Below are 15,410 nucleotides of genomic sequence, written 5' to 3'. Positions count from 1 at the left end.
GCTTCACCTAGTCTGCTACCTTCCATTCGAACTGGAACAAGTTCGGAGGACAAACTGCTAGGGCTTGCTGCCTGGCCTCCCACGGAGGACATGTGTTCTGTTCTACTCCACACTTCGACAGCCTTCGGCCCCTAGAACTATAAGCTGATGAACCTGCAATCAATATGGTAGGATGTGCACTCTGCGACTCTGCAGAGATGTATGCTGTAGTTCCTCCCAATAGAATCACTACAGGCCCCCCACTCTTCTCCCCTCTCCATGAATTTACAATTAATGTGACGCAATAACCCACAGTTATTATATCCCTCTAGCCTTATCAAATCTAAAAACTCTACCTTCAAGCTAATTTCTCTAAATGCCAAAGGTGTAAACATACCAGAGAAGTGCTCACGAGTTCTAGCCAGTATATGGAGCATGAAGGCAGATGTAGTTTTCCTGCAAGAGACTCACTTCTGCTCAAACGCTGTCCCAAAGCTATCAAACCATATTACCCACAAAGCTACCGTGCATCTTCCCCAAGCTCCAAATCCAAAGCGGTTACTAATTTTTAATCCAAGATTATCCCCATTCAGGTAACAGACACCCTCATTGATGACCAAGTGAGATATATTTTCATAAAAGTAACTCTGCAGAACAGACCTATCACACTTGCCAACATCTATAGTCCCAACACGTCCCAAGTTCCATTCTTCCGTACCATCAATGTCTATCCGCTTTTCAATCTGAGATGTTAATCTTAGGAGGAGACTTTAACATTCCCCTTGACCCTCTCCTTGACACGTCCTCAGGAACATCATGCCTACCATATAGGGCATTACGACATATTATCCTATGCATCCAAAACCTCTTGCTACACGACACATGGCTTACACTTCGTCCTAAAGAAAAATACTTCACCTTCTTCTCTGTGCCACACAATAGATACTCCCGACTCGACTATTTTTTCCTAACACAACGAGACCTTACCCACTTGACATTGACAAAGACAATGATAGAACCCATGACCTTATCCGACCATCACCCTATCTCTATCTCACTGACCTTTCCAGATGAGACCATCTATCTTGACAGACAAATTCCGCACAACAGAACTTCGTAAATGCCTGGAAAACTACTTTAGAGAAAACAACACCTGACACATCAAGCATAACCCAATGGGAAGCACACAAATGTGTCATACAAGGAAAACTCTTTTCATTGGCAGCCAGAATTAAAAAAGAAAAGCAAATGCAGCTTGGAGAACTGTTCACTAAACTCAAGACATTAGAGACCTTACAAACGCACTTTAGCCCAACAATCTTACCAAGAACTTATTGAAATCCACTCACTAATACAAACTAGGTCGCAGTACCAGGAAAAAATTTACACTATCACAAAAGCTTTTCTATGAATTTGGAAACAAATGCGAACATCTCCTAGCCCAAGCACTACAATCGAAAAAAGCTAAAACAACTGTACAGAAATTACACTCCCCTCCAGAGGAAACATATATTATTATACAGGATTTATACAGGATTTATGTGAAAAATAGCGACATTGCCCAAGAGTTCAAAAGATTTTACTCAACTCTATATAACATTGACAAATCAAACCTCCCCACCCCTTCCACAGTAACCAGGCATAATAAAATCAAGACATTTCTAGACAAATTCTGCCCCAAGGTAATTTCTTCAGACTCCACAAACAATCTTGAAGGCCCGATCACTCAGCAGGAATGGAAAGAAGTGTTAAAACAACTAAAATCCGGCAAAAGCCCTGGCCCAGGCGGTTTATTGGCTGTATATTACAAAACATTCGTGGAAACACTAATCTCCATTTATCTGAGAGCCTTTAACTCCTTGTCACACTCCAACCCACTTACTCCTGGGATGCTTGAAGCCCACATAACAGTAATTTCCAAGGATGACAAAGACACTTCGCAAGCCGCAAACTATAGACCAATATCACTTCTCAATGTAGATATCAAAATTATCTCCAAAATTATGGACAACAGACTACTCCCACTACTTCCCTCTATCATTTCCCATGATCAAGTTGGTTTTGTCCCTGGACAAGAAGCTAGGGACAACACCATAAAAGCCATCAATCTACACCACCAAATAACATTGTCAAACCAAAAAGGCTTTTCAGAGAAGGCATTCGACAGGGTGGCATGGGACTATATGAAAGCAGCCATACAGACCATGGGCATAGGTCCACACGTGCTCAATCTTATTCTGTCCTTATATACCAACCCCTCAGCAAGCATAAGAGTGAATAACATCCTGTCTAATGCCTTCCCCATCCACAATGGGACAAGACAAGGTTGCCCCCTATCTCCCATCCTCTTTGTCCTTACCCTCGAGCCCTTTCTATGTAGCATAAGACATAAGCCTGACATTCAAGGTATTAAAGCCAATAATAAAGAATTCAAACTTGCTGCCTTCGCAGATGATATTTTACTTTTTCTTACAAACCCACATACCACGCTGCCGGTACTACTTGAAGAATTCCAACACTTTAACTTAATCTCCAACCTCAAAATAAACTACTCTAAGTCTATTGCCCTTAACATGTGGTTCCCCTTCACTGGTAAGAAAAACTGGAAGATTGATTTCCGAGTTGAAGTGGAAGGTAGATGCTACCTTAGTTATAAACTGATCTGAGGGTCTGAGGATGACTTTATCCGAGTAAAAAACCAGATGCGGTTCTTTGATTAGTAGAGCTTGTAACTATGATACTCTTTTGGCAGATGTTATTGCGACCATGAAAGATAATTTAAACGTTACATCCCATAAGGATACTGATTCTAGAGGGAAGAAGGGTTCTCTTGACAGAGCCTCTAACACAATCGATAGGTCCCAAGTTGGAAAGGTTGGTTTTCTTGGTGGCCTTATTTTCAGGCATGCTTTCTGGAATTAAATTATGAGCGGGTTCAGTGCCCATTTGGTTCCTGTCATTGCGTATAGTGCAGAGACTTGGACTTTGAGAGAGCTTGAAGCTAGTCATCTCTCCAGTCCTAGTTGTAGGAACTCTAGGACTTGAGAGACTGAAGGGGAGAGTGGATCCCAAGACTGTTGCTGCGCAAATGCAGTGAATTTTTCCCAGATTTTGGGGATTTTTATATGTGTTGTTCGTTGTCCCTTTTCTGCCCTGTTGAAGTGTGTTCACTACTCTAAGTGAACACCCTTGGTCTCGTAGCCTCTCCCTTTCAACCCCAAGGCCGTTAGGTGTAACCGTTCCAGTGATGGGTGAAGGAATGAACCTTGTGAGAGCAAATCTTGGGTCACTGGGAGCGGAAACGGCTCTTCTGTGTTTAGTTGTAAGATGGTCGCAAACCATGGCCTCCTCGGCCAGAACGGCAACACTGCTATGACTATGGATGTCGATCTCCTCAGCCTGGCCAGAAATCTGGCTATTAGGGAAATCAGAGGGAAAATATACCCTAAGTGGAAACTCCATGGGTGGTGGGGACAGTCGATCCCTGCCACCGTTGGATAAGTGGCTCTCGATAGGAACCGGGAACATTTTCTGTTCTCTGGAGTTGCTGCCAGATCCATATCGGGAATCCCCCATTTGCGAGTAAGAAGAGCAAAAACTTGAAGATTGAGGGACCGCTTGTTGTTTGATATAAATATTCGGCTCAGGTCATCCGCGAGTTGGTTCTGTACTGCCGGGACGTATATTGCCTTGAGATCCGTCAGTTGAACTTGAGCCCATTCGATTACAGGGCGAACTTCCTCCATGAGTGTGTTGCTCCGGGCACCTCCTTGTCTGGGAATGTAATTCACAGCCACCGTGTTGTCCATGCGTAGGAGAACATTCCTCCCTGTGAGGAGTGGTCCGAAAGTTAAGAGAGCTTGCCAGGCGGCCTTGAGTTCCAGAATGTTTGAAACTATACCTTGTGGGTGAAAGGACCAATGACCCTGTGCCCCTTGTTGTTGATAATGTGCTCCCCACCCCTGGAGGCTGGCATCTGTGGTGATTATCTCTGGTAGTGGCGGTACTATGGGACGACTGCGTGTTAGGTTGCTGGTTCGAGCCCACCACCATGCAGACTTCTTCACTGCCGGGTTGATCATGATCCGCTAGTTCATTGATGACCCGTTCCACTGTCTTAGTAACAAATTTTGGAATGTTCTTGAGTTCCACTGGGACCACTGGATCATTAAAAAGGTGGAAGACATTGAACCCAGGATGCTTAGACACATTCTGGCCGATAGGTACTCTGCTGCCAGGAGCTTCTTTATTTTCTGAACCAGCAGTTCTATTTTCGCTTGGGGAAGTCCCACTGTGTTGGAACTGGTGTCTATCTTGGCACCTAGGAAAATGATTTTTTCGTGCCGGAACCAGGTTGCTCTTCTTCCAATTTATTATCCAGCCAAACCGTTGGAGTGTGGAGATTAGTATTGTTCGATGTAGAAGCAGAGTTTGTTGGCTGTCGGCTAGGAGTAGTATGTCGTCGAGATAGTGTAGGACTCTCAATCCATTCTCCCTCAGATGTGCTATTACCAGTAGCAAGACCTTTGTAAAGGTTCTGGGGGCCGTTGATATCCCAAACTGGAGGCTCTGAAACTGAAAGTGCTGGCGGCCTATTGCGAAGCGTAGGTACTTCTGGAAGGTTTGATGTACGGGAATATGCAAATAGGCGTCGGACAAATCGACCGAGAGCATCCAATCTTTTGTCCCTACTGCTAGTAATACTGATTGAAGGCTTTCCATCTTGAAGGATTCGACTAGAATCGTTTTGTTGAGGCTTTTTAAATTGAGTACTGGCCTCAAGTTTCCTGTCTTTTTTGTTACTAAAAAAAGAGGAGAAAAAAAATCCTGTGCCTTTCTGTTCCCGTGGAACCTCTACGTTTGCTTGTTTTTGTAGTAATTCCAGGATATACTTGGTTAGAAGTTTTCGTTTCAGGAGGGAGGATGGTAGTCTGGTAACTCTGTAGTACTCTTTGGGCGGCTTGTGTTTGAATGTCCATCTGTGACCCTCTTAGCTGGTGGATATCGTCCAGGGGTCCCCTATAAGGTCTGTCCATACGTTAGCAAATAGCCTCAACCTCGCTCCCACTATTGCGGGTTGGGCTTACGTGCCATCAAAGTTACTTCTGTTGATCTCCTGATTTGGGGGCTTTGGGCTTCTGCACCCTCACAAAAGACGGTTGTGGATTTTGCCAATTTCGTTTAAATTGCTTCCCTGGCCTATAAGACCTTGCTTTTCGATATCTTTCGGGCAGATGGCATCTAAACAGTGGGTTTTTCTGTTGTTTAGGTCTTCTGTCAGAGGGAATGAGACCTGATTTACCTCCAGTAACTTTCGAGATTACAGAATTTAGCTTAGGCCCGAATAGGTTTGTACCGTCGTAGGGGATTCTACACCAACTGGATTTTGAAGTCGCATCTGCGACCCAGGGCTTTAGCCACAATGCTCTTCTGGACATAACTGCTGCCAACATTGCTCTCGCTGAGGATCTTATGATATCCACCGATGCTTCTGCCATGAAGTCTCCTGCCAGGCTGAGTTCTTGTAGAGCAGATGTGATTTTCTCCTAGTCTGCTGCTTCTAGCAATAATTTTTCAATGTTAGAAGTCCAGCTGGTGATAGCTCTGCTGACTGCTGCCAGTGTAACTGCCGGCCTGCAGGCCCCTCCTGCCGCTTAATAGGCTTTTTTAAGGTCGTGGTCTATCTTTCGATCCATTATGTCTCTAAAGGTGACGGCATCTTCAATTGGCAGAGTTACATGTCACGCCAGGCACATTAATGAGAAATCCACCACAGGTGCTGAGATGAGAGGATTTACCATTGGTTCCCTTAATTGGTAAAGCTTGGCTAGCCTATTGTTTAGACCGGATTTTTTATCTGGCTTTTGCCACTCATCCTTTATTAGTTCTTCGAGTTCATCAATAAATGGAAAAGTTTTGGGATCTTTTTTTAGGTTAGGAAAGTATTTCCTTAGTTTACAAGGAGCATCCTTTTCTTCTTCCCAATCGATCACATCCTTTACTGATTTTGCAAAAGGGTCTATTAGTGCGAAGTCAAAGGAAGTGGGTATTAGGACTTCATCCTTCTCTGGTGAATCCCCTTGGTCTTGAGGCTCGTAAGAAGTTGAGGCCGAAGTAGATTGTCTAATTGATTCGGGTGCTGCCACCTGCATAATAGATTCTTTTACTGATTCTCTTATTATGTTGGATGCTTCCTCTTTATCACATGTTGCCTCGTTGAAGCATGTTTGGCATACCAGTTTCCCAGGTAGCACTTGCGTTCCGCAGACCCAGCAGGTATTGGCCGCAGGACGGATACACTGCTCATCTCTAGGCTGGTGAGAAGATGTTGAATCTCTATGGTGGGAGGATCTTGAATGACTTCTCCGAGAATGAGAGTGTCTTGAAGGCGAACACTTTTTTCTTTTAGAATGGGATGACCTTGATGACCTGCCGGAACTACCAGTACAAGATGGTATTAGGGGCAAGGCTCTCTTTTCTCCTCTTCATTACTTACCCGTCATACGCCCCCTTACCTTGTAGTCTGTGAGTGGTCTGCTGGGGCGCGGCCTCCATAGGAGAGAGTAGAGTGTCTATAAAAGGAGAGAAAAAAGAAGAAAAGAATTTCCCTTTTTTTATATATATATATATTTTTTTCTTGGTAGCCAATGCTGGAAAAGAGAGAGAGAGTCTTACCAGTAACAGGAGCAGAGTTGGACCAGCAAGGCAGCAATGAAGAGAGCGGTACTAGGGTGGAGGGTGGTCTTTTAACCCTCAAAACAACATGCTGAATGCCAAATGCCGTTTTTAAATATACCGCCGTCGTCGCGGCATGCGCTGTAGCAATCCGCGGCGTCTGGAGCCATTTTGGATGCTGGCGAAAGAGGATGCCGGCTATGTCACTTCCTAGCGCCGTCAGTCCAAGCCGGCCACCATGATGGAAATGACAAGGTGGGGAACTACAGCGCCCAGCGAACCCAGACGAGGGGAAAGGAGAAAAAAAAAACAAAGATGATTACTATAAGTGAGACAGTGGAAAACCTACCAGGTGGCATGAAACAGAAACCTTAGAAGGTAAGAGGTGGAGATCGCTGCACATAATTTAAACCTGTTTAAGGCTTTGAAAAAAAAAAATGTGAATAATAAAGCATACCCCTGAGACCATCAGAATGGGGCTCCCTGCATAAAGCTTGTTTAGAGGCTGTACAGTCAGGGCTTCCAAGGAGGAGAGGCTGAACCTAGCTGGGGCGAATCGCTAAGGGGTTCCAAGTTCTAACCAGTCGATCCATACAGAAAGGTGAGAAAAAAAAGGAGAATGCAACGGTGGACTCCTCTTCAAAACTTATAGCTAACCAGTCCTATCAGGTTGTGGAGGCGGAGTCACAACCCAATGTGTGTGTGTGCTGCCACGATACGTCAGGAAAGTCATTTAAAACTGCTTGCGGCTTAAATGTAATGTCGGGTCCTGGCAATATGGATGAAAATCAGTGAGACAAACATCATGGGTACCCCCCAGTCCATTACCAGGCCCTTTGGGTCTTGTAATGGATATTAAGGAGAACCCCGCACCCAAATTAAAAAGAGGAAAGGTGTGGGGTCACCAGGCCCTATATACTCTGAACAGCAATATACAGGCGGTGCAAACAAGACAGGGACTGTAGGTTTGTTGTTAAGTAGAATCTGTTTGGAAATACTTCAATGAGCCTACACAAGCACGTGGCTGCAGGTAGCTTTACTGAAGGTGAGACTGTGCGGGGTACACAGTACAGTAACTGAAAATACTTCAATGAGCCTACACAAGCACCTGGCTGCAGGTAGCTTTACTGTAGGTGAGACTGTGCAGGGTACACAGTACATTAGCTGGAAATACTTCAATGAGCTTACACAAGCACCTGGCTGCTGGTAGCTACACTGTATGTGAGACTGTGCGGGGTACACAGTACAGTAACTGGAAATACATCAATGAGCCTACACAAGCACCTGGCTGCAGGTAGCTTTACTGTAGGTGAGACTGTGCGGGGTACACAGTACAGTAAATGGAAATACTTTAATGAGTCTACACAAGCACCTGGCTGCAGGTAGCTTTACTGTAGGTGAGACTGTGCAGGGTACACAGTACAGTAACTGAAAATACTTCAATGAGCCTACACAAGCACCTGGCTGCAGGTAGCTTTACTGTAGGTGAGACTGTGCAGGGTACACAGTACATTAGCTGGAAATACTTCAGTGAGCTTACACAAGCACCTGGCTGCTGGTAGCTACACTGTATGTGAGACTGTGCGGGGTACACAGTACAGTAACTGGAAATACGTCAATGAGCCTACACAAGCACCTGGCTGCAGGTAGCTTTACTGTAGGTGAGACTGTGCGGGGTACACAGTACAGTAACTGAAAATACTTCAATGAGCCTACACAAGCACCTGGCTGCAGGTAGCTTTACTGTAGGTGAGACTGTGCAGGGTACACAGTACAGTAGCTGGAAATACTTCAATGAGCTTACACAAGCACCTGGCTGCTGGTAGCTACACTGTAGGTGAGACTGTGCGGGGTACACAGTACAGTAACTGGAAATACATCAATGAGCCTAAACAAGCACCTGGCTGCAGGTAGCTTTACAGTAAGTGAGACTGTGCGGGGTACACAGTACAGTAACTGAAAATACTTCAATGTGCCTACATAGGAACCTGGCTACAGGGAGATTTACTGTAGGTGAGACTGTGCAGGGTATACAGTACAGTAGCTGGGAATACTTCAATGAGCCTACATAAGCACGTGGCTGCAGGTAGCTATACTGTGGGTGAGACTGTGCAGAGTAAACAGTAAAGTAGCTGGAAATACTTCAATGAGCATACACAAGCACCTGGCTGCAGGTAGCTATACTGTAGGTGAGACTGTGTGGGGTACACAATACAGTAACTGGAAATACTTCAATGAGCCTACATAAGCACCTGGCTGCAGGTAGCTATACTGTATGTGAGACTGTGTAGAGTACACAGTACAGTAGCTGGAAATACTTCAATGAGCCTACACAAGCACCTGGCTGCAGGTAGCTATACTGTAGGTGAGACTGTGCGGGGTACACAGTACAGTAACTGGAAATACTTCAATGAGCCTACACAAGACCCTGGCTGCAGGTAGCTTTACTGTAGGTAAGACTGTGCGGGGTACACAGTACAGTAACTGAAAATACTTCATTGAGCCTACACAAGCACCTGGCTGCAGGTAGCTTTACGGTAGGTGAGACTGTGCAGGGTACACAGTACAGTAGCTGGAAATACTTCAATGAGCCTACACAAGCACCTGGCTGCAGGTAGCTTTACTGTAGGTGAGACTGTCTAGGGTACACAGTACAGTAACTGGAAATACTTAAATGGGCCTACACAAGCAGCTGGCTGCAGGTAGCTATACTGTAGGTGAGACTGTGCGGGGTACACAGTACAGTAACTGGAAATACTTCAATGAGCCTACACAAGCACCTGGCTGCAGGTAGCTTTACAGTAGGTGAGGCTGTGCGGGGTACACAGTACAGTAACTGAAAATACTTCAATGAGTCTACATAAGCACCTGACTGCAGGTAGCTTTGCTGTAGGTGAGACTGTGCAGGGTACACAGTGCAGTAGCTGGAAATACTTCAATGAGCCTACACAAGCACCTGGCTGCAGGTAGCTTTACTGTAGGTGAGACTGTGCAGGGTACACAGTACAGTAACTGAAAATACTTCAATGAGCCTACACAAGCACCGGGCTGCAGGTAGCTTTACTGTAGGTGAGACTGTGCAGGGTACACAGTACAGTAGCTGGAAATACTTCAATGAGCTTACACAAGCCCCTGGCTGCTGGTAGCTACACTGTATGTGAGACTGTGTGGGGTACCCAGTACAGTAACTGGAAATACATCAATGAGCCTAAACAAGCACCTGGCTGCAGGTAGCTTTACTATAGGTGAGACTGTGCGGGGTACACAGTACAGTAACTGAAAATACTTCAATGTGCCCACATAAGCACCTGGCTACAGGCAGATTTACTGTAGGTGAGACTGTGCAGGGTATACAGTACAGTAGTTGGAAATACTTCAATGTGCATACACAAGCACCTGGCTGCAGGTAGCTATACTGTGGGTGAGACTGTGCAGAGTACACAGTAAAGTAGCTGGAAATACTTCAATGAGCATATACAAGCACCTGGCTGCAGGTAGCTATACTGTAGGTGAGACTGTGTGGGGTACACAATACAGTAAATGGAAATACTTCAATGAGCCTACATAAGCACCTGGCTGCAGGTAGCTATACTGTATGTGAGACTGTGTAGAGTACACAGTACAGTAACTGGAAATACTTCAATGAGCCTACACAAGCACCTGGCTGCAGGTAGCTTTACTGTAGGTGAGACTGTGCGGGGTACACAGTAGAGTAACTGAAAATACTTCATTGAGCCTACACAAGCACCTGGCTGCAGGTAGCTTTACGGTAGGCGAGACTGTGCAGGGTACATAGTACAGTAGCTGGAAATACTTCAATGAGCTTACACAAGCACCTGGCTGCTGGTAGCTACACTGTATGTGAGACTGTGCGGAGTACACAGTACAGTAACTGGAAATACATCAATGAGCCTAAACAAGCACCTGGCTGCAGGTAGCTTTACTGTAGGTGAGACTGTGATGGGTACACAGTACAGTAACTGAAAATACTTCAATGTGCCCACATAAGCACCTGGCTACAGGTAGATTTACTGTAGGTGAGACTGTGCAGGGTATACAGTACAGTACCTGGAAATACTTCAATGAGCCTACATAAGCACTTGGCTGCAGGTAGCTATACTGTGGGTGAGACTGTGCAGAGTACACAGTAAAGTAGCTGGAAATACTTCAATAAGCATACACAAGCACCTGGCTGCAGGTAGCTATACTGTAGGTAAGACTGTGTGGGGTACACAATACAGTAACTGGAAATACTTCAATGAGCCTACATAAGCACCTGGCTGCAGGTAGCTATACTGTATGTGAGACTGTGTAGAGTACACAGTACAGTAGCTGGAAATACTTCAATGAGCCTACACAAGCACCTGGCTGCAGGCAGCTATACTGTAGGTGAGACTGTGTGGGGTACACAGTACAGTAACTGGAAATACTTCAATGAGCCTACACAAGCACCTGGCTGCAGGTAGCTTTACTGTAGTTGAGACTGTGCGGGGTACAAAGTACAGTAACTGAAAATACTTCATTGAGCCTACACAAGCACCTGGCTGCAGGTAGCTTTACAGTAGGTGAGACTGTGCAGGGTACACAGTACAGTAGCTGGAAATACTTCAATGAGCCTACACAAGCACCTGGCTGCAGGTAGCTTTACTGTAGGTGAGACTTTCTAGGGTACACAGTACAGTAACTGGAAATACTTCAATGGGCCTACACAAGCACCTGGCTGCTGGTAGCTTTACTGTAGGTGAGACTGTGCAGTGAACACAGTACAGTAACTGAAAATACTTCAATGAGCCTACACAGGCACCTGGCTGCAGGTAGCTTTGAAGTAGGTGAGACTGTGCAGGGTACACAGTGCAGTAGCTGGAAATACTTCAATGAGCCTACACAAGCACCTGGCTGCAGGTAGCTTTACTGTAGGTGAGACTGTGCAGGGAACACAGTACAGTAACTGAAAATTCTTCAATGAGACTACACAGGCACCTGGCTGCAGGTAGCTTTACTGTAGGTGAGACTATGCAGGGTACACAGTACAGTAGCTGGAAATACTTCAATGAGCTAACACAAGCACCTGGCTGCTGGTAGCTACACTGTATGTGAGAATGTGCGGGGTACACAATACAGTAACTGGAAATACATCAATGAGCCTAAACAAGCACCTGGCTGCAGGTAGCTTTACTGTAGGTGAGACTGTGCGGGGTACACAGTACAGTAACTGAAAATACTTCAATGTGCCCACATAAGCACCTGGCTACAGGTAGATTTACTGTAGGTGAGACTGTGCAGGGTGTACAGTACAGTAGCTGGAAATACTTCAATGAGCCTACATAAAAACCTGGCTGCAGGTAGCTATACTGTGGGGGAGACTGTGCAGAGTACACAGTAAAGTAGCTGGAAATACTTCAATGAGCATACACAAGCACCTGGCTGCAGGTAGCTATACTGTAGGTGAGACTGTGTGGGGTACACAATACAGTTACTGGAAATACTTCAATGAGCCTACATAAGCACCTGGCTGCAGGTAGCTATACTGTATGTGAGACTGTGTAGAGTACACAGTACAGTAGCTGGAAATACTTCAATGAGCCTACACAAGCACCTGGCTGCAGGTAGCAATACTGTAGGTGAGACTGTGCGGGGTACACAGTACAGTAACTGGAAATGCTTCAATAAGCCTACACAAACACTTGGCTGCAGGTAGCTTTACTGTAGGTGAGACTGTGCGGGGTACACAGTACAGTAACTGAAAATACTTCATTGAGCCTACACAAGCACCTGGCTGCAGGTAGCTTTACTGTAGGTGAGACTGTGCAGGGTACACAGTACAGTAGCTGCAAATACTTCAATGAGCTTACTCAAGCACCTGGCTGCTGGTAGCTACACTGTAGGTGAGACTGTGCGGGGTACACAGTACAGTAACTGGAAATACTTCAATGAGTCTACACAAGCACCTGGCTGCAGGTAGCTTTACTGTAGGTGAGACTGTGCAGGGTACACAGTGCAGTAGCTGGAAATACTTCAATGAGCCTACACAAGCACCTGGCTCTAGGTAGCTTTACTGTAGGTGAGACTGTGCAGGGAACACATTACAGTAACTGAAAATACTTCAATGAGCCTACACAGGCACCTGGCTGCAGGTAGCTTTACTGTAGGTGAGACTGTGCATTGTACACAGTACAGTAGCTGGAAATACTTCAATGAGCTTACACAAGCACCTGGCTGCTGGTAGCTACACTGTATGTGAGACTGTGCGGGGTACACAGTACAGTAACTGGAAATAAATCAATGAGCCTAAACAAGCACCTGGCTGCAGGTAGCTTTACTGTAGGTGAGACTGTGCGGGGTACACAGTACAGTAACTGAAAATACTTCAATGTGCCCACATAAGCACCTGGCTACAGGTAGATTTACTGTAGGTGAGACTGTGCAGGGTATACAGTACAGTAACTGGAAATACTTCAATGAGCCTACACAAACACTTGGCTGCAGGTAGCTTTACTGTAGGTGAGACTGTGCGGGGTACACAGTACAGTAACTGAAAATACTTCATTGAGCCTACACAAGCACCTGGCTGTAGGTAGCTTTACTGTAGGTGAGACTGTGCAGGGTACACAGTACAGTAGCTGCAATTACTTCAATGAGCTTACACAAGCACCTGGCTGCTGGTAGCTACACTGTAGGTAAGACTGTGCGGGGTACACAGTACAGAAACTGGAAATACATCAATGAGCCTAAACAAGCACCTGGCTGCAGGTAGCTTTACTGTAGGTGAGACTGTGCGGGGTATGCAGTACAGTAGCCCAAAATACTTCAATGAGCCTACACAAGCACCTGGCTGCAGGTAGCTTTACAGTAGGTGAGACTGTGCGAGGTACACAGTACAGTAACTGAAAATACTTCAATGAGTCTACACAAGCACCTGGCTGCAGGTAGCTTTACTGTAGGTGAGACTGTGCAGGGTACACAGTGCAGTAGCTGAAAATACTTCAATGAGCCTACACAAGCACCTGGCTGCAGGTAGCTTTACTGTAGGTGAGACTGTGCAGGGAACACAGTACAGTAACTGAAAATACTTCAATGAGCCTACACAGGCACCTGGCTTCTGATATCTTTACTGTAGGTGAGACTGTGCATTGTACACAGTACAGTAGCTGGAAATACTTCAATGAGCTTACACAAGCACCTGGCTGCTGGTAGCTACACTGTATGTGAGACTGTGCGGGGTACACAGTACAGTAACTGGAAATAAATCAATGAGCCTAAACAAGCACCTGGCTGCAGGTAGCTTTACTGTAGGTGAGACTGTGCGGGGTACACAGTACAGTAACTGAAAATACTTCAATGTGCCCACATAAGCACCTGGCTACAGGTAGATTTACTGTAGGTGAGACTGTGCAGGGTATACAGTACAGTAGCTGGAAATACTTCAAAAGCATACATAAGCACCTGGCTGCAGGTAGCTATACTGTGGGGGAGACTGTGCAGAGTACACAGTAAAGTAGCTGGAAATACTTCAATGAGCCTAAACAAGCACCTGGCTGCAGGTAGCTTTACTGTAGGTGAGACTGTGCGGGGTATACAGTACAGTAGCTGGAAATACTTCAATGAGCCTACACAAGCACCTGGCTGCAGGTAGCTTTACAGTAGGTGAGACTGTGCGAGGTACACAGTACAGTATCTGAAAATACTTCAATGAGCCTACACAAACACTTGGCTGCAGGTAGCTTTACTGTAGGTGAGACTCTGCGGGGTACACAGTACAGTAACTGAAAATACTTCATTGAGTCTACACAAGCACCTGGCTGCAGGTAGCTTTACTGTAGGTGAGACTGTGCAGGGTACACAGTACAGTAGCTGCAAATACTTCAATGAGCTTACACAAGCACCTGGCTGCTGGTAGCTACACTGTAGGTGAGACTGTGCGGGGTACACAGTACAGTAACTGGAAATACATCAATGAGCCTAAACAAGCACCTGGCTGCAGGTAGCTTTACTGTAGGTGAGACTGTGCGGGGTACACAGTACAGTAACTGAAAATACTTCAATGTGCCCACATAAGCACCTGGCTACAGGTAGATTTACTGTAGGTTAGACTGTGCAGGGTATACTGTACAGTAGCTGGAAATACTTCAATGAGCCTTGTCACGGAACGCCCCACACTCCGCTTGAGTGCTTCCGTCATATACCGCTTCCTAAGTTCTGGAACACGAGTCCAATGGATCTGGCTATAGGAACCCCCAAGAACTAGACAACACCAGTCTTGGAGTACATCAGAACTGCCTTTATTTTGAGATCTCACAGACCTTTATACAGCAGGGATGACTCAAAGCTAACCTAATTAACATGACCTAATTTACTACAAAATGTACCCAGACCAGATGACAGTCTTGTGGGCACCGAGCTTCACACATTAATACAATTAACAATACAAACAACAATCTCCCCCCTCCTCAGCCTAGGCCATTCGTCTATTAGCCAGGGCTGGTGGCTAATGTGATCAGCTCTCTCAATTAACATAAACACATGTTGATAACACCAGCATCTCCTCACAGGATGTGTCCCAGCAGAATGAATCAGTCTTATCAGCAGGGGGCTGCTGGAGGAATCCCCCCTCCCTCTTCAGGGACACAAATATACAGTAAGGAGTCCTCATACAATATATACATGACTGAGTCCGATTAATACAGTTCAGACTGGATTTCTCATTCACCTCAAATGCTAGGGCCCATAATCGGTGGGCAACAGGCTTGCACACAGTC

The sequence above is a fragment of the Aquarana catesbeiana genome, linkage group LG05 (genome assembly GCF_042186555.1).
Source record: "Aquarana catesbeiana isolate 2022-GZ linkage group LG05, ASM4218655v1, whole genome shotgun sequence".
NCBI lineage: Eukaryota > Metazoa > Chordata > Amphibia > Anura > Ranidae > Aquarana > Aquarana catesbeiana.
The sequence above is the reverse complement of the archived record's forward strand: the minus strand, read 5'-3'. Positions refer to the sequence as shown.